Raw genomic sequence first — 18,725 nt, 5'->3', positions numbered from 1 at the left:
CTATGAAAATGCCATAATAGGTAGGTATGGTGGCTGTTTTGAGGAAGGTATATGGTGGGTTTGTGCACCGACGAAAGTTGCGCGGCACTAGAGAGTCTAGCAATGGTGGAAGGTGAGAATGCATCTATACCATGGACTCACATTAGTCATGAAGAACTCATATCTTATTGCGAAAGTTTTATTAGTAATCGAAACAAAGTGCTAAACGCATACTCCTAGGGGAAGGGTTGGTAGGTGTTAACCATCGCGCGATCCCGACCGCCAGACAAAGGATGACAATCAATAAATCAATTATGCTCCGACTTCCTAACATAGCAGTTCACCATACGTGCATGCTACGGGAATCACTAACCTCAACACAAGTATTTCTAGATTCACAACACCCTACTAACATGACTCTAATATTACCATATCCATATCTCAAAACAAATTGTGAGGAATCAAACTTCTCTTACTAATCAATGCACTTGAATATGAAAGTTTTTATTATATCCTCTTTGGATGCCTATCATATTTAGGACTAATTTCATAACACACTCCAATTACCAAGTTACTTAGAGAGAGCACTCTCAAAATGATATAAGTGAAGATCGAGTGATGGGGTTATAGTCCTAGGGTAGGGTCATAGGCCTGCCCTATAAGTCCTACCCAAGGACTACCCCTCATAAGGGACAAGACCCTTAGTCAGTTCCGACTGAATTAAGGAGTCCCCATCATCCAGTCGGCAACGGGTCCTCGACCATCCAGTCGGAGACTAGCATTCGGAGAACATCCAACTAACCGACTGGCTGCCACTCGGGACACCGTAACCCCCCTGAAGGGAAACGGTCGTACGTTTCCCTGTGCATTTATTAGCATTTAGGACGTACGTTGCCGGTAACGTACGCATTCAATCGCCACTACTCCACCCGTGTACCGGAACCGTTGTGGAGGACAGCGCACTCTATATAAGGCACCCTCCCCCTCTGGTGCAGGGGTTAGCAACTCATTTGTATTCCATATTCCACTCGACAACAAGTTCCCAGAGCACTGAGACGTAGGGCTATTACCTCCACCGCAGAGGGGCCTGAACTCATACAACCTCGCCATAGCTAAGGCTCTGCCCATCCTTTTCGTACCCTACACATCTACTGTCAGGCTTATACCCACGACAGTTGGCGCCCACCGTGGGGCAGGCGTCTAAGCGACTTCCGGCGAGTTTGTGACTACTTCCTTTCGTCATGTCGTCCGGTGGAGATTCGAGCATGGGTCACCAGATCTTCTTCGGCGCTCTCTCCTTCATCGTCGACGATTCGGCGTGGCTTCGGGATGCGCCTCTCGACGTCGAGGCGCTTCCCCGTCGCGGGGCTACGCACTTCCGTGCCGGCGCCCGCGGCATTCTTCTTCTCCAGCAGTCGACTCTGGTGTCGACCTACACCGCCGTCACGCGCCGGAGCAAGCCGTCCCACCGTCCGCGACTTCAGCGTAGGGTGCAACACGCCCAGGCACGCCAGAACGCGTCTTCACAAGTGGCGGTTCTAGAGTCTGTTGTGGTTGCCCCGCAGTCCCAGCACTCGGGCTCGGTTCCTACTGAGTTTCCTTCCGAGTACGCGGGTCGCGGGCCTGCAGCAGAAGTACACATGGCCAACTCCCATGAAGATCCCCGTCAAGCTGGCCGGAACGAGCACGAGATCGGCGAAACGTCCGACGCGCGTCGTCCGCCTCGCCGTTCTGCCAGTCGACACACTCGGCGGAGCAACGTGGAGTTGTTCCGCACACCCCTCCTCAACTTGGCTGCAGCTGCCAAGATAGCCGATTCCCTCCAGCCGACTGATTCAGAGGCTGGTAGGGGAATCGAGCAGATCCGGGCCCTGTTGCACACGGTGCAGCAGCAGAATTCGGCAGTCTCCCAGTCGCATAACAGGATCCATAATAGTTCCGTTCATGCGAATACGCATCGGTCGGTTCACAGCCTGGTTCCCATCAGCGGCACAGAGGAGGCAGCCGTTCCATAAATCACGAAGATCGCCGCCGTTCATGCACCCCTCCGCGGGGTGGGCCCTACGAGCCCCGACATCATGATGATCGGCGTTCAGTCGGTGACACTTACGACCCAAGGCCTGACGCAAGAGGGTGTATCGCTCAGCGAAGGGTCGACAGGGGCCGAGCCCACCGCGAGGGTTATGATATGGACCGTCCGAGTGGAAGCAGGACCATCGTGTCTGGTCCCGAGTGTTTCAGTCGAGCCATCCGTTCAGCTGACATCCCGCCAAACTTCAGACTGGTGATGGGAATCAGCAAGTTTACAGGAGAGTCCAAGCCAGAAACGTGGCTGGATGACTACCGAGTGGCAGTCCAGATCGGAGGAGGGGACGACCATGTCGCCATGAAGCACCTCCCTCTGATGCTCGACGGCTCGGCTCGAGCGTGGCTGAACCAGTTGGCCCCCTCAAGCATCTACAGCTGGGCAGATCTGGCCCGGGTGTTCATCAGGACCTTCGAAGGGACGTGCAAGCGCCCTGCTGGCCTCGTGGAGCTCCAGCACTGCGTCCAGAAACAGAATGAGCCCCTGCGAGACTGCATCCAGCGTTGGACAACTCTCTACCACACGGTGGAGAACATCACCGAGCATCAAGCAGTCTGCGCCTTCAAGGCAGGCGTGCGGTACAGAGATCTGTACCTGAAGTTCGGCCGAACAGGCGACATCTCCATGAGCAAGATGATGGAAATAGCGACGCGCTATGCTAATGGCGAAGAAGAAGACCGCATCCGAAGCGGCAAGCACAAAACAGTCGCTGATGGAGATGGGGTCAACACTCGGAAGCAGAAGCAGAAAGCTCCGACTGCTCCGCAAGCAGAAGCTGCAGCCGTAACCAATGCCAAGTTCAAGGGCAAAGGGAAGGCTCAGTTCACCCCCAAGATGAAGCAGTTCAATAACCCCATCCTGGACCAGCCATGTCCGGTTCATACGAAGATGGATGAAGAGGGCAACCCCATATATGCGAAGCATACCACTCGACAGTGTCGCCTCCTGATCCAGGGGTTCGGCGAAGGACAACCGAGTGAAAAGGACAACGAACAAGATGAGGAGGACAAGGAGGATCCGTTCCCCCAAGTCCATGCAACTCTCATGATTTTTGCTGACGTTGAGAGCAAGAGTCGACTGAAGCTGGTGAACATGGCCACCCCCACCAACCCCAAGTTCCTCAAATGGTCTCAGACTGCGATCACCTTCGACCAGTCGGATCATCCGGCACATGTACCCACCCCGGGAAGACAGGCTCTGGTCGTCGACCCGGTGGTGGAAGGAGTTCGACTGCGCAAAGTCCTCATGGACGGCGGCAGTGGCTTGAACATCATGTACGCCGACACACTGAAGGGGATGGGCATCCCGATGTCCAAACTCAGCGAGAGCAGCATGCAGTTCCATGGAGTCGTCCCTGGACGGAAGGCCAAGTCACTCGGTCAGATCACGTTGGACGTCGTTTTCGGCTCCGACAAGAACTTCCACAAGGAAAAGCTGACGTTCGAAGTGGTCGACTTCCAGAGCGCTTATCACGCAATTCTGGACCGCCCAGCGTATGCACGTTTCATGGCCCGTCCATGTTACGTATACCTGAAGCTGAAGATGCCAGGCCCGAAGGGTGTGATCACCATCACAGGCAATCGGCAGCGAGCCGAAGAGTGTCTACAACACGGATCAAGAATCGCCGACCAGCAGAAGGCCGTCCTCGAGCTTTACGAGTATAAGAAAACAGTCGACCCCGCCGAGCTGATGCGCTCGAAGAAGCCAGCTTCAGAGTCTGCATTCCAGTCGACAGGAGAGACGAAGAAGGTCAGCATCCACCCGACGGACGCCACTGCTGCCCCGACGAACATCTCCACCACCCTCGATCCTAAATAGGAAGCCGAGCTCACCCAATTCCTCCGTGAGAACTGGGACATCTTCGCATGGAAACACTCTGACATGCCAGGTGTACCCAGGGAGTTGGCTGAGCACCGACTGCACGTGGATTCCACCGCTTGGCCTGTCCAAGAGCGCCTGTGCCGGTCCGCCGCGCACAAGAGGAAGGCAATCGGGGAAGAGGTGGCCAAGCTGCTGGCGGCCAACTTCATTCGTGAGGTTCACCACTCCGAGTGGCTCGCCAATGTTGTCATGGTGCCCAAGAAGGATAAGTCGCTCCGAATATGCATCGACTTCAAGCATCTCAATAAGGTCTGCCCGAAAGACCATTTTCCGCTCCCCCGCATAGATCAAATTGTCGATTCGACTGCGGGTTGCGAGCGTCTGTCATTTCTTGATGCCTATTCGGGCTATCATCAGATCCGTCTGTATGGTCCCGATGAGTTAAAAACAGCCTTCATCACCCCATTCGGGTGCTTCTGCTACATCACTATGCCATTCGGTTTGAAGAATGCAGGAGCTACCTTTATGCGCATGATCCAAAAATGCCTCCTCGACCAGATCGGTGTATATGGATGATATCCTAGTCAAGTCACGCAAAGGTTCCGACTTGCTGACTGACGTGGCAGAAACATTCGCCAACCTTCGTAGGTACGATATCAGGCTCAACCCCGCCAAATGTTCATTCGGCGTTCCCAGCGGAAAGTTACTCGGTTTTTTCGTTTCCGAACGAGGGATCGATGTCAACACCGAAAAGATCGGGACCATCGCCCGAATGGAGAGGCCGGTCAGAATACACGATGTTCAACGGCTCACAGGTTGCCTAGCGGCTTTGAGCAGGTTCATTAGTCGACTCGGCGAGAAAGCACTTCCTCTGTACCGACTCGTGAAGAAATCAGATACTTTCGAGTGGGCAGACGAAGCCCAAGTCGCATTCAACGACCTCAAAGTCCTACTTTCCACCCAGCCGGTTCTTACTGCTCCGCTCAGTAAAGAGCCCCTTCTTCTGTACATCGTGGCTACAAATCAAGTCGTCAGTACTGTTCTTACAGTCGAACGAGAAGAAGAAGGCAAAGCATACAAAGTTCAGCGGCCAGTGTACTAGGTCTCCGAAGTCCTGACTCCTTCCAAGCAGAGGTATCCCCACTATCAAAAGCTTATCTACGGGATCTACATGACTGCGAAGAAGGTGGCCCATTATTTCCAAGACCACTCGGTGTCTGTCATTTCTGATGCTCCGTTGTCGGAAATTCTCCACAATCGAGACGCGTCAGGCCGAGTGGCGAAGTGGGCGATGGAGATGCTGTACTGCGATATCTAGTTCGAGGCCAAGAAAGCGATTGAGTCTCAAGCTCTGGCTGACTTCATAGCAGAATGGGTAGAACAACAGCAACCGACCCACATCTACTCGGCCCATTGGACAATGTTCTTCGACGGGTCCAAGATGTTGAATGGCTCCGGCGCTGGCGTTGTGATCATATCGCCAAAAGGCGACAAACTCAAGTACGTGCTACAGATACACTTCGATTCCTCCAACAACGAGGCAGAGTATGAAGCTCTCCTCTACGGGTTGCGTATGGCCATCTCACTCGGCATCCGTCGCCTGATGGTCTACGGCGATTCGGATTTGGTGGTCAATCAAGTGATGAAAGAGTGGGACGTCAGGAACCCCACCATGACCACATACTGCAATGTAGTGAGGAAGCTTGAGAAGAAGTTTGAAGGTCTAGAACTTCACCATGTTCCGAGACTGAAGAACCAAGCAGCGGATGAGTTGGCAAAACTCGGATCCACTCGGAGACCAGTCCCGAGTGACGTCTGCCTCGAGCACCTCCACCTTCCCTCAGTCAAAGAAGATCCTTTTACAGAGGAACCAGTACAACCAAAGAGTTCAACAGATCCGACTGAAGTCGATGTACCTGCTGTGGTTGATCTGGTCATGGAGATTCTTGCTGTCATCCCCGATTGGACTGTGCCGATCATTGCATATATCCCGAGGCAGGAACTACGAGAAGACGAAGTCCAGGCCAGGCAGATAGTCCGCAGGTCGAAGTCATTCACTGTCATTGATGGCCAATTGTACAAAGAAAGCGTTTCAGGCGTTCTTCAACGATGCATCTCCCCAGAAGAGGGGCAGCTGATCTTGGAGGATATTCACTCGGGAACCTGCGGTCATCACGCCTCTTCGAGAGCAATCGTCGCCAAGGCATTCAGGGCTGGTTTCTTCTGGCTGCAGGCAAACGAGATGGCTAAAGATATGGTTGACCGATGTGAGGGCTGCCAGTTCTACTCCAACAAGTCCCACAAGCCGACGTCTGCGTTGAAGACGATCCCTCTTGTGTGTCCGTTTGTAGTGTGGGGATTAGATACAATCGGTCCATTCAGGACAGGCAAAGGTGGATACACACATCTGTTGGTGGCAGTCGATAAGTTCACGAAATGGATCGAAGCCAAGCCCATCAAGAAGCTCGATGCCTCAACAGCCGTCAAGTTTGTCAGGGACATCATCTTCAGATTCGGTGTACCTCACAGCATAATCACGGACAACGGGACAAACTTTGACTTGGACAGATTCAAAGGTTTCTGTACAAGCCAAGGTATCCGAGTGGACTTTGCTTCCGTGGCGCACCCGCAGTCCAATGGACAAGCAGAGTGGGCGAACAGACTTATTTTGCAAGGTTTGAAGCCCCGACTCCTGCGAGAGATAGGACATGCCGCTGGCGCTTGGGTCACCGAGCTACCTTCAGTGCTTTGAGGTCTTCGCACAACCCCGAACAGATCTACAGGGCGATCACCATTCTTCCTCGTCTACGGAGCAGAAGCAGTCCTTCCGAGTGACTTATTTCATAATGCTCCACGAGTCGAACTCTTCTCCGAAGCTGAAGCAGAACAAGCAAGGCAAGACAGAGTGGACCTTCTAGAGGAGGAGCGCGAGATGGCACTGACTCTCTCAACCATTTATCAACAAGATCTGCGGCGTTTTCACGCGCGACACGTCAGGAGTCGTACGTTCCAAGCAGGCGACCTGGTGCTCCGAGTGGATCACCAAAGACCTCACAAGTTGGCTCCTGCCTGGGAAGGACCCTTCATCACCTCAAAGGTGCTGAACAATGGAGCATACAGACTCTACAATGTCGACAGGGAGATAGACGAGCCGCAAGCATGGAACGGAGATCTCCTGAAGCGCTTCTACACGTGACCGTCGACTGAAGCAATGTAAAGAACAAGTATTGGTGAAATAATATAAAGCAGATTGAGTTTTTTGTAGGTTCAAAGTTCTTCCGCGGTCGCAGACTCCGGTCTCAAAAAAAAACTTAGCTGCGATCCAGAATCGCCTAAGTATGAACTTCCTCCGAGTGTGCACTTAGCGTCACACTCGGGGACTTAGCTGCGATCCAGAATCGCCTAAGTATGAACTTTCTACGGGTGTGCACATAACGTCACACTCGGGGACTTAGCTGCGATCCAACATCGCCTAAGCATGAACTTTCTCCGAGTGTGCACTTAACGTCACACTCGGGGACTTAGCTGCGATCCAGAATCGCCTAAGTATGAACTTTCTCCGAGTGTGCACTTAACGTCACACTCGGGGACTTAGCTGCAATCCAGAATCGCCTAAGTATGAACTTTCTCCGAGTGTGCACTTAACGTCACACTTGGGGACTTATCTGCGATCCAGAATCGCCTAAGTATGAACTTTCTCCGAGTGTGCACTTAACGTCACACTCGGGGACTTAGCTGCGATCCAGAATCGCCTAAGTATGAACTTTCTCCGAGTGTGCACTTAACGTCACACTCGGGGACTTAGCTGCGATCCAGAATCGCCTAAGTATGAACTTTCTTCGAGTGTGCACTTAACGTCACACTCGGGGACTTAGCTGCGATCCAGAATCGCCTAAGTATGAACTTTCTCCGAGTGTGCACTTAACGTCACACTCGGGGACTTTGCTGCGATCCAGAATCGCCTAAGTATGAACTTTCTCCGAGTGTGCACTTAACGTCACACTCGGGGAATTAGCTGCGATCCAGAATCGCCTAAGTATGAACTTTCTCCGAGTGTGCACTTAACGTCATACTCGGGGACTTAGCTGCGATCACGAATCGCCTAAGTATGAACTTTCTCCGAGTGTGCACTTAATGTCACACTCGGGGACTTAGCTGCGATCACGAATTGCCTAAGTATTACCTTTCTTCGAGTGTGCACTTAACGTCACACTCGGGGACTTACCTGCGATCACGAATCACCTAAGTTTTAACTTTCTTCGAGTGTGCACTGAACGCCACACTCGGGGACTTAGATGCGATGCAGAATCGCCTAAGCACCCACATGCCTTCGACTGTATCCTACAGGTACACTCGGGTAATCAACTGACAACTACATGAGTTGCAGACCCTCATTGAGGTTCATGAGGATGTCAAAACAACTGACAACTACATCAGTACCAACTCGCCCCGAGTGCGACCTGATAGTCGCACTCGACAACCTAGCTGCGATCCCGCATCGCCCAAGTACTCTTCAACCTCCGAGTACGCCCTACCGATCCACTCGGCGATCCTACCGATCCACTCCGTGACAATACAGATCCAATCGGAAATTCCTCGAACCCTCAATGAGGCTCATGCAGATGTCAAGATAACTGACATGTTTCGAATGTTTGCCTTTGGCTTCACCAAGAAACGCCAAACAAAAAACTCGAGTCAAAATTGCAACAGAAGAGCAAAAGATTCGATTCAACGTTCAACCAAAGATAGTGGCTCGGTCTGGATCAAGCTTACCCGCACCAAAACAAGAATTTGACGACCAACAACAGTGGCCAAAGTTTCTTACAAATCAACACTCGGCATACCGAGGATAAAGTTTTCTTACGCGTCGTCTGGATCAGCGCTAGGACTGGACGGCTCCACGAAGGTGTCCAGGTCGATTTCGTCGGCGATGCGGGTGGCACTTTCAAGGAAGGTTTCCATGAAGTCTTCAAATTGTAGTTTCTTCGTGTTGGCGACCTTCAACATTTTTAGCTTCTCCTCGCGCACCTCCTTGCAATGAACTCGGACCAAGGACAGAGCAACATCTGCACCACAACGAGCCGCAGATTTCTTCCATGACTGCACTCGGTCGGGGACCTCCTCCAGTCGACTCAGCAAGTTTTCCATCTCCTGCCGCGACTCATCCTCAGGCCAAAGCTCCTTGTCTATCCGGCCGACGACTTCCCTCAGTCGACCGATGAAAGGGCCAACTTTGCCCACGCGGATGTGCGCTCGGAGTAGATCTCGATTGGCGTCCTCGCCGAGTGGAACGTTCTCGCGGATCGGCCGTTCCACATCAGCTGCTTCAGCTTCAGCGTCAATGCAAAAATCTGCAACAACAGGACAAGCAAACAATAAACACCGAGTGTGACGCACATACCACAACCACTCGGAAAAAGCAGGACTTACCAGCCAGACGCGTCATCATCTGCCGAGCCCAGTCACTGACGTATTTCTCCTGCGCTCTGCACCGTTTGTTCAGCACGTCCATTTGTCCCATCAGAGCAGTCCTTTGTTTCCCCATCTTCTCAACTTCCTCAGTCAGCACTTTGTTCGCTTCACGAGCCTCCTCCAACGACTTCTCTCACTCCGCCAGAACCACCTTCATACCATCCATTGCAAGCAGTGCCGCATCCCGCTCACCAGCAAACTGAATCTTCTCCGCCCTCAGAGTCTCATATGTTGTCCCCATTTCACAAGTTTTCTACCAGCCAGCACCAAGAGACAATCAGATAATTCAACAATAAAAGTCTAAGTTCTTCAGACCCCTGCCGTCGCAAGCAGTCGACAGCGGTCTCGGGGACTACACCTAGTGGGTTCACTGAGAGTGACCCCACTGGCATGCAACTCAAGCAGGTCCGCCCTATTGAGATACATGTTACCACCCACGCCTACGAGGCTAATACTACCCGACCTAAGTAAAATTACTCTCGGGGACTCTTACAGTAAGTGCACCCCAACTGCCACAACTGTTTGCAGTCGACCATACTATTTCAAGATCTGACCAAGGCAAAAACAATATGTATAAAGACAACTGTCGGTGCAAGCACTCGACAGAAGTCTCGGGGACTACACCCACTGGGTTCACTCAGAGTGAACCCATTGCAAAAAATCATCCAATATCCGAGAACACCCACTGGGTTACAAGAGAAAAGTAAATACTTACTAGCCCACTTACTCGGATATCTTCCCGCAGCTCCAAACTCCACTGGTACAGGGATGCGATGGAGTCGTATGCCCTCTTGGCTTCTCCCGCCATCAGCTCCGCCTGCACCATGGCCCCCTTGGCCGCTCCCACTTGCTCCTCCGGGAGACGCTGGATGTTCAACTCGACATTCGACGAGCCTGGCATCCCAAGACCCGCTCCAGTAGGTTCATCAGCCACCAGCGCCGTTTCAGTCGGCGGCATCGCCCCGGTCGGCAGCACGTCTGCGGCGAGAGCAGTGACTGGAGGGGCAGCCTCGAGAACAGGCTCCGTGGCTTGCTCAGGTCTCCCCTGGTCACCCTCGTCCACGCAAATCGCCCCTGATAGACCGAACGACACGAGATCTCAGAAAAAGAAAGAGGCCAGACTTAAGATAGAATTCGCGTCGCGATAGTATAACACTCTCGGAGTCACTACAACGCACCTGGCTGGGACGAGACGACGTTGTCCGCGTCCATGGGATCATCCTCCTGGCGCGCCGGAGAGGTGGCAGAGGTGGCAACCCTATCGAGTGAAATTCATTCGACCTTCAAACAGGAGTTCAACCGAATATCATAAGAAGTTGGAGGAACAGAGCACTTACGTCGAGGTGACAGGAACGACGACCCTTATCCACGGCAAAGACTTCCGAGGTTTAGACCCACTCGGTTTGGCTGCCTTGGAAGGCTGACCCACGGGCTCGACAGCAGCATCCCTGGCCCTCTTGGTGCTCCGAGCACTCGGAACCACAGGAGCAGCAGGCAGAGCACTCGAGGATGCTGGAGGGGCCGAAGGAACCGCATGTTCATGTCGACGCTTGGTCCGGTGCTCTGGCAGCGGAGGCGGCGAGTCCTGCTCCTCGTCATCCTCCTCTTCTTCACCAGACTCCTCCTCCGTCTCCCCGCTGTCGAAGACATACTCGCCGCTCTCCACACTGCCCTCCTGGCTGCCTTCTTCCTCCTCCTCGTCCGGGTTCCCATTCGAGACAGGAGAAAACCAGTTGGTCCACTTTTGCGTGAAAAACAGTCGGCGACATCAAACGACAGGCAGAGATTCAAGAAAGCGATAAAACTAAAACAGATACGTGCACTCGACAAATGGTATTCACCTGGTTCGGAGGAGGATTGTCCGCGCTGAAAGCCCTCACTCGCCGAGACCCTCTGGGGTTCTCACAGGCCCCTGTGATCTGGAGCACCCACGACGCCACCTTCTCCTCGGTCATGGTCAAGACGTTGGTCCGAGTGGAGTCTTCGGGCCCCGCATAATGCCACATGGCGTGGTCGCAAGCCTGCAGTGGTTGTATGCGCCGACCAAGGAAAGTCTCCAGAAAATCCATGACGGTGACTCCCCTTCTGACAACGTCTACGAGTGCGTCAACCAGGGGCTGGATGTCGATCTTCTTCGCCTTTGTGAGCGCGAGCTGCTTAGGCGGAGCGGGACGATCTAAGCTAAAAGGAGGCAACCCTGTCGAGGCGTTCGGGCAGGCAACGTCTTGGCAATAGAACCACGTCGACTGCCAGTTCCTAACCGACTCACTCAACTGAAGAGCAGGATAACTACTCCGACTCTTTTTCTGGAAACCTAAGCCTCCGCAGAGTTGGAGAAGATGCGTTTTATCATCCGACTGGCTGAGTCGTTTGATAGTTTGAGATCTAGCAGAGAATATATGTTTGAATAACCCCCAATGGGGGGTGCAGCCGATGAAGCACTCGCACATAACTATGAAAGCGGAAAGATGGGCAATAGCATTCGGAGGAAAGTGGTGAAGCTGTGCCCCGAAGAGGTTCATAATGCCCTTGAAGAAAGGATGCGGGGGCAGAGAGAAACCTCGATAGACATGGCTGAGCAACATGACGCGCTCCCCCTGCCGGGGTGCCGGCTCGACCTCATTCTCCGCCGGCAGCCTCCAAGACTTGAATCCCGTCTTCCACCAGCTGCAGCAGATCCCCCTCCGTCACCGTGGAGGGGAGGAAGTCGCCTTGAATCCACCCCGCCGGCAACGGCCGTTGCCGCCGCTGAGAAGGAGCCGCTGCCTTCCCCTTCTTCTTCCTCGCCTCCATCTTGCTGGTCTGACCCTTGGTCATGGCGGAAGTTGCGAATCCGCATAGGGGAAGGAGGAGTGGAGAAGTTAGGTGCGCTGGAGGCGGCGAGGAGGACGAAGCAGAGGCAAGATTAGGTGCGTTGGAGATGGCGAGGAGGACGAAGCAAAGGCAAAAGATCCGGCGGGCGTAACGAAAAACCCTTGCCGCTGGGATTTAAATAAGGTTCCGACTGGGCCGCTGGCGGGTGGCCCCGAAACCTTATCCCCCGACCGACCGTGGCGATATCAGTGGAGAAGTTGAAGGCGCGAGAATCGAGGCGTCAGGCGCTACTCGAGCGCGCTGGCGTCATCCCCACTGAGCGCGCGGAAACCGAAATTTGAGGATCCCGGAAAATCCGCTGCTGTCAGTTGACTGGTCACGTCAAGAGATACCCAGGGAGCACTCGGTTTCCGACAGTTTGTTCCACGAAGATTTCCACTCAGATCGTTGGTCAGAGAAGATAAAATGGATCGAGGCAGACAACGCCAAAGTCGCATCCGTTCCAGTCGGATCCAAACTTCAAGCACCGCTTCGTCGTTCCAACCCCAATCCATTCGGGGACTGATGATGGGGTTATAGTCCTAGGGTAGGGTCATAGGCCTGCCCTATAAGTCCTACCCAAGGACTACCCCTCATAAGGGACAAGACCCTTAGTAAGTTCCGACTGAATTAAGGAGTCCCCATCATCCAGTCGGCAACGGGTCCTCGACCATCCAGTCGGAGACTAGCATTCGGAGAACATCCAACTAACCGACTTGCTGCCACTCGGGACACCGTAATCCCCCTGGAGGGAAACGGTCGTACGTTTCCCTGTGCATTTATTAGCATTTATGACGTACGTTACCGGTAACGTACGCATTCAATCGCCACTACTCCACCCCTGTACCGGAACCGTTGTGGAGGACAACACACTCTATATAAGCCACCCTCCCCCTCTGGTGCAGGGATTAGCAACTCATTTGTATTCCATATTCCACTCGACAACAAGCTCCCAGAGCACTGAGACGTAGGGCTATTACCTCCACCGCAGAGGGGCCTGAACTCATACAACCTCGCCGTAGCTAAGGCTCTGCCCATCCTTTTCGTACCCTACAAATCTACTGTCAGGCTTATACCCACGACATCGAGAGTTTTTATTTCTATAAAATATGACACCGTGGTGCTCTAAAAAGATTTAAGTGAAGCACTAGAGAAAAATTATCTAGCTCAAAAGATATAAGTGAAGCACATGGGAGAAAAATTATCTAGCTCAAATGATATAAGTGAAGCTCATGGGAGCTAAATGGCCTAGCTCAAAAGATATAAGTGAAGCTCATGGGAGCTAAATTGTCTAGCTCAAAAGATATAAGTGAAGCTCATTGAGTATTCTAACAAATTCACGATGAGTGCATGTCCCTCTCAAAAGGGTGTGCATCAAGGATGATTGTGATAAAACAAAAAGGAAAGACTCCTATAATAAAGGACGCTCCAAGCAAAACACATATCATGTGGTAAATAAAAATATAGCTCCAAGTAACGTTACCAATGGATTGAAGACGAAAGAGGGGATGCCTTCCCAAGGCATCCCCAAGCTTAGGCTTTTTGGTGTCCTTGAATTTGGCTTGGGATGACTTGGACATCCCCAAGTTTAGGCTCTTCCCACTCTTTATTCCATTGTCCATAAGAACATCACCCACAAACTTGAAAACTTCACAACACAAAACTTAAAGAGAAACTCGTGATATGATTAGCATAAGAAAACAAACCACCGACTTTTTAGGTAGTGTAGTAAACTTAATTTCCATTTAGATTGATGTTATATTACTGTATTCTCACTTCTACATGGCTAGTATCCCCCGATACTAACCGTAGTTTCATCAAAATAAGCAATCAACACAACAAAAAATAGAATCTGTCAAAAACAGAACAGTCTGTAGCAATCTGTATATTTCATATACCTGTGCTATCCCAAAAATTCGGAAACAATTATGAAAATTAGGGAAATTTGCATATAAATGAGCAGCAAACAGAATTAACTCAAAAGCTGTCACATCCCTGGATCCCTAACTAGGGTTTAGCATGGTGCTCATGTTTACATTCATTGCATTCAAGAACTTGAAACAAATTCAAAGCAAGTGGTGAAACAAAACCCCAAAAAACCCTAGCCACTTCTAATTCAAGGAAATTCAAAAAACTTGTTAAAATCAATGAACCCAAAATGGCCTCAAGAAAAGTTCAACTTTTCTGATATTTGTTGAAAACAAGATATCAGAAGTGAAACAAATTTTCAAAATGCTTCTCGCATTTTAAAAGAAGTTAAAAGCTACTCTAATCAATTATATTTTTGATTTCAAATATTTCAAAGTTTCCAAAAATGTTAAAAACTTCAGTAATGGTTGGAAATATTCCAACTAATATTTCAGTGTGTTCAAAATAATTTTTGAACTAATTTTGGAGCCAAAATAAATGGCAAATCAATTCAGTTTCAAAACAGAAAGCAAAATAGAAAAAATAGGAAAAGATTACCTGTCGCTCACCTGGCCAAGCCCAGCTTCCCCCGTGTCGTCTTCCTCCTCGCGAGTGGGCATCAGGAGGTGGCTGCCGCATACTCCGGCGCGGCCACGCACCTGTGCGCCTGCCTGGCCGCCGCTTCGCGCTGGCACGCGAGGGGATAACCCTCCCGAGGCATGCCCGAGCTCATCCTCTCCCCAATCTCCCCCCAGCTATATCTCTTCTCGGCCGCCATTGGAGCCCGAGCAGAGGTCGAGCTCGCCGTCGTTCTAGCCTACCTCCTTCCATCCTGAGCCGCGCAGAAGATCCGCCGCAGCTCCCTAAAGCTTCCAGGCCACGAGCCCGACGCCGAGACGTAGTGAATCGACGAGACGCAATCGTCTTCTTCCTCGAGTCACCGAAGTTCGTCGCCGGCGTTCTCCCTCTCCAGGCCACCCCCGAGCAAGCTAGCGCCACCACTGCACTCCCCGTGAGCCTAGCAAGCTTTCCCCCAAGTTTCCCCCTTCGATATCTTCCTCTAGCCTTGATTTCACTAGAGCCCGACGAGATCCGCTACGGGAGCTCATCCCGGTAGCCCTCCGATGAACGGCTCGTCCATCTGGGTTCACCAGTGGCTTCAGGGTGTCGTGTAGATGCCGTAGGAGCTCAGTCCCGTGCGTAGCTCCCTCTGTTTCGACTAACCCGATGACGCCCGAGCTTCGGCCGCCGTCAAGCTCGTCGCCGGCATCATCTCTGGCCAGATCAGCCCCAGCTAGGTGCAAAAATGAACCTGCGCGAGTCGTGGCATTCTTCTAGTGCACTCAGCGCGGAGTATGGCTGCCTATGCGCCATTTCCGAGCCCCTCCGCCGTCTCGGTGGTTGCCGGAGGCTCACCGCCGGCAAGAACCACCTCGCCGCCGGTGGATCTCAGCTGGCCTCAGCCACTGACATGTGGGGCCAGCCTCTGGATGATTAGAGTTAATAAAAATAAAATTAATGAAACTAACGAGTCACTGACATGTGGGTCCAGTTCTGTTAATTAGCTAATTAAGTTTAAATTTAATCTAAAACTGGCCAGAGTCACTGACCAGTGGGTCCCACTGGTCAGGTTTGACTTTCAACGGCCAGTTGGACCAGCTGATGTCATGCTGATGCAGTAAAGAGTTTTCTGATTTAAAAGAATTCCAGAAAATGCCCAAAACTTCTAAAAATCATAGAAAATAATCTGTAACTCCAATGGAAATAATTTATATATGAAAAAGTATCAGAAAAATCCAAGGAATCTGATTTTGATATTTTCAAACATGTTTGAAAAGGTTAACATCACCAAACAGATTAAATGATGATTAGGATCACCAAACAGATTTGGAGTTCGAAATCCATTTGAATTCCACTTCAAATGCCATGACCAAACAATGCTCAATCACAACCAGCAACTTAACATATCATTCCCATGCATGTTACAACAAGATGACCTGAGCATCAGGTCGAATCAATTAAAAGGGTATCTAAAAATACCTTGTTTGAAGTGATATTTGAATCCCGAATCAAATCAACTTCAACTTAATAAATGGTAGCTATATTAGCATACCACCTTGCATCTTCATGCCATGCTCATGCATCATTTTGTTGCATATGATTGTTATTGATTGATGTCATTTCTATCGGTAGGCTCCGCTCCTCCGGATTCCACCGAATATCCGACTAACGGATATTGTCCCTCTGCTGAGCAACAAGGCAAGCAACCATTTTGATTATCCTGATAAATCCCATGTTCTCGCTCCCGCACTTACTTATTGCATTAGGATCAAATGCTTCGAATGCTTTTGCCACGTTAGTTGAACCCCCTTCCTTTGCATGACCTGTCTTTGTCACAGTAAATAGCTGAACCTTGCAACCTAGCATACCTGGTAGATGCTTGAGCCATGATGTGCCTTATCCTGCTATGCATGCTATGCTTAGAGTTGTGTATGGTATGTCATCTGGGAGATGAACATAATTGTGAGAATGTGTTCAGTAAGTAAAGGTTGTGTGTTGAACCTGATTTGGTAAAGGTACCGGTGAAAGGCTATGTAGGAGTACATGGCGGGTTGTTTCATTGGAACCGTCCTTAGGAAGTGAGTTCCGTGTATGTAATCCAAGATGAGATACTACCACATGCTGGGCCCTGATATATGACCCCGCTCGACTTATTAATCGCCTAGTACTCGGTCCAGGAGTTGCAAGTAGTTTCTGGTGTTTATAGTCATGCTGGAGGCCGTGCGTAGCGCTGACCTTAGAGGTGGGATATGATGCGGTAGGCAGTGGCACCTAGATGGTGGGCTTGGGAACCCTGCGCACATCGTTCGGGGCCGTGGCGGAAACCTCGGCCAGACTTCCGTGCGGGTTACCCTCAGATAGGCGATAGATCTGGACTAAGTATTAGCGTGGTTAACGGTCGTGGCCGACTCCTTCACTGGGCTTCCGCTTGAAGGTTGCCGAGGTGCATGACGTGCACATGGCAATAAGTGGCGAGAGCGTGTGTGAATAAGTACACCCCTGCAGGGTTATGATCTATTCGAATAGCCGCGTCCACGGATATGGACTACTTGGAGACATATGTTGTTCATAGATAACCTTAATGGCTACTCATAAAATTGTCAAGATTAGCGAGAGTGTGATGGACGGCATTTCCGTATGGAGACGGAATGATTGCACGATGGAGTATTGTTGTAGTGTTAGTGGACTCATGTGCGAAAAATCAAAGTTGTCAAAATTATTTTAAAAATGCAAGTTGTCTAGCCACGAGTCAAATGCTGGCTTTCCGCATGAAACCCCACAATTCCTTATTGATACATTGCATGAGTAGATAGTTATCCTAAAGTCTTGCTGAGTACCTCTGTACTCACGTTTGCTTAATAATTTGTTGCAGAGGTTGTTAATGACCCTAATGGAGGGTTCTACCTAGACATCGACGACGACGAGTAGCTGGTATCCCAGCTACGGTCTGGCCCTAGGATGGGTCTGTAGATAGCCAGGCCATGTGCCTTTATCTTTCCATCTGTCCGTACTCAGACAGCTTTAAATCTTCCGCTGGCTTGTAAGAATTGTGTGTATGACTTGTGATGATGGGTCGTGAGACCCCTACTGTGTAATATTATGTGTGTGGCTCTTTCGAGCCTTCTAAATAAAGTTTGTATGTTTATGGTTATGTTGTGATGTCATCGATGTATCTATACATATCGGTATGCCATGCGTACGTGTGTTGTACTTGATATGTATGGGGTTCGATTACCTAGTCGTAGACTTTAGCAGCATTCCTTACAGGGAAATGCCCCTTTGTGATCCAACGAGCCATGGTAGTTCGCTACTGCTCCGAACACATTGGTTGACCGACATGTGTCCTTCTTAGCTGCTGTGTCTGTCCCCTTTGGGGAAATGTCACGCGATGTAATGGAGTCCCTGTAGCTTACTACGACTCGTCTACATTCGCTGGTGGCCGACACCTGCTTTGCTGGGTCATGTATGCCTGTCCCTGTGCGGAACTGCCGCTTTGGGTTATGACTAGACATGTCGATCCGGGTTCTTTGTCACTGGATTGCTAGCGACACAATTGCATACGCGAGTCAAAAGGCGCAAACGGTCACGGCTAAGGTAAGGCTGCAGCCGTGGGGATAACCGTGCGTGAGACCGCAAAGAGATGCGATGTGTTACAGGCTGGATTCCTATGGCTTAGGATCAGGGTCCCGACAAAAGCTCTTTTTGGATAGAAATTAAAAATAATTTCGTGAGCACAAAGTTTCTGTCTTTTTTCAGCATGATTAAACAACTACCACCAAAACTAATCATAAATGTTCTACTTGGCACGAACACTAATTGAAACATAAAAAACACAATAATAACAGAATCATGATGGTGTGGACTCAACAAAACAGAAAGTAAAAAGAAAAAATAAATCTATTCATTGGGTTGCCTCCCAACAAGCACTATCGTTTAACGCCCCTAGCTAGGCCTAACGATTTCAATGATGCTCACATAAAAATAGTAGTTGAGATATGCAAAAGAGCATCGTGAATGGCAAAAAAACACGTTTAAGTCTAGCCCA

The sequence above is a fragment of the Hordeum vulgare genome, chromosome 6H (assembly GCF_904849725.1).
Source record: "Hordeum vulgare subsp. vulgare chromosome 6H, MorexV3_pseudomolecules_assembly, whole genome shotgun sequence".
Taxonomy (NCBI): domain Eukaryota; kingdom Viridiplantae; phylum Streptophyta; class Magnoliopsida; order Poales; family Poaceae; genus Hordeum; species Hordeum vulgare.
The sequence above is the reverse complement of the archived record's forward strand: the minus strand, read 5'-3'. Positions refer to the sequence as shown.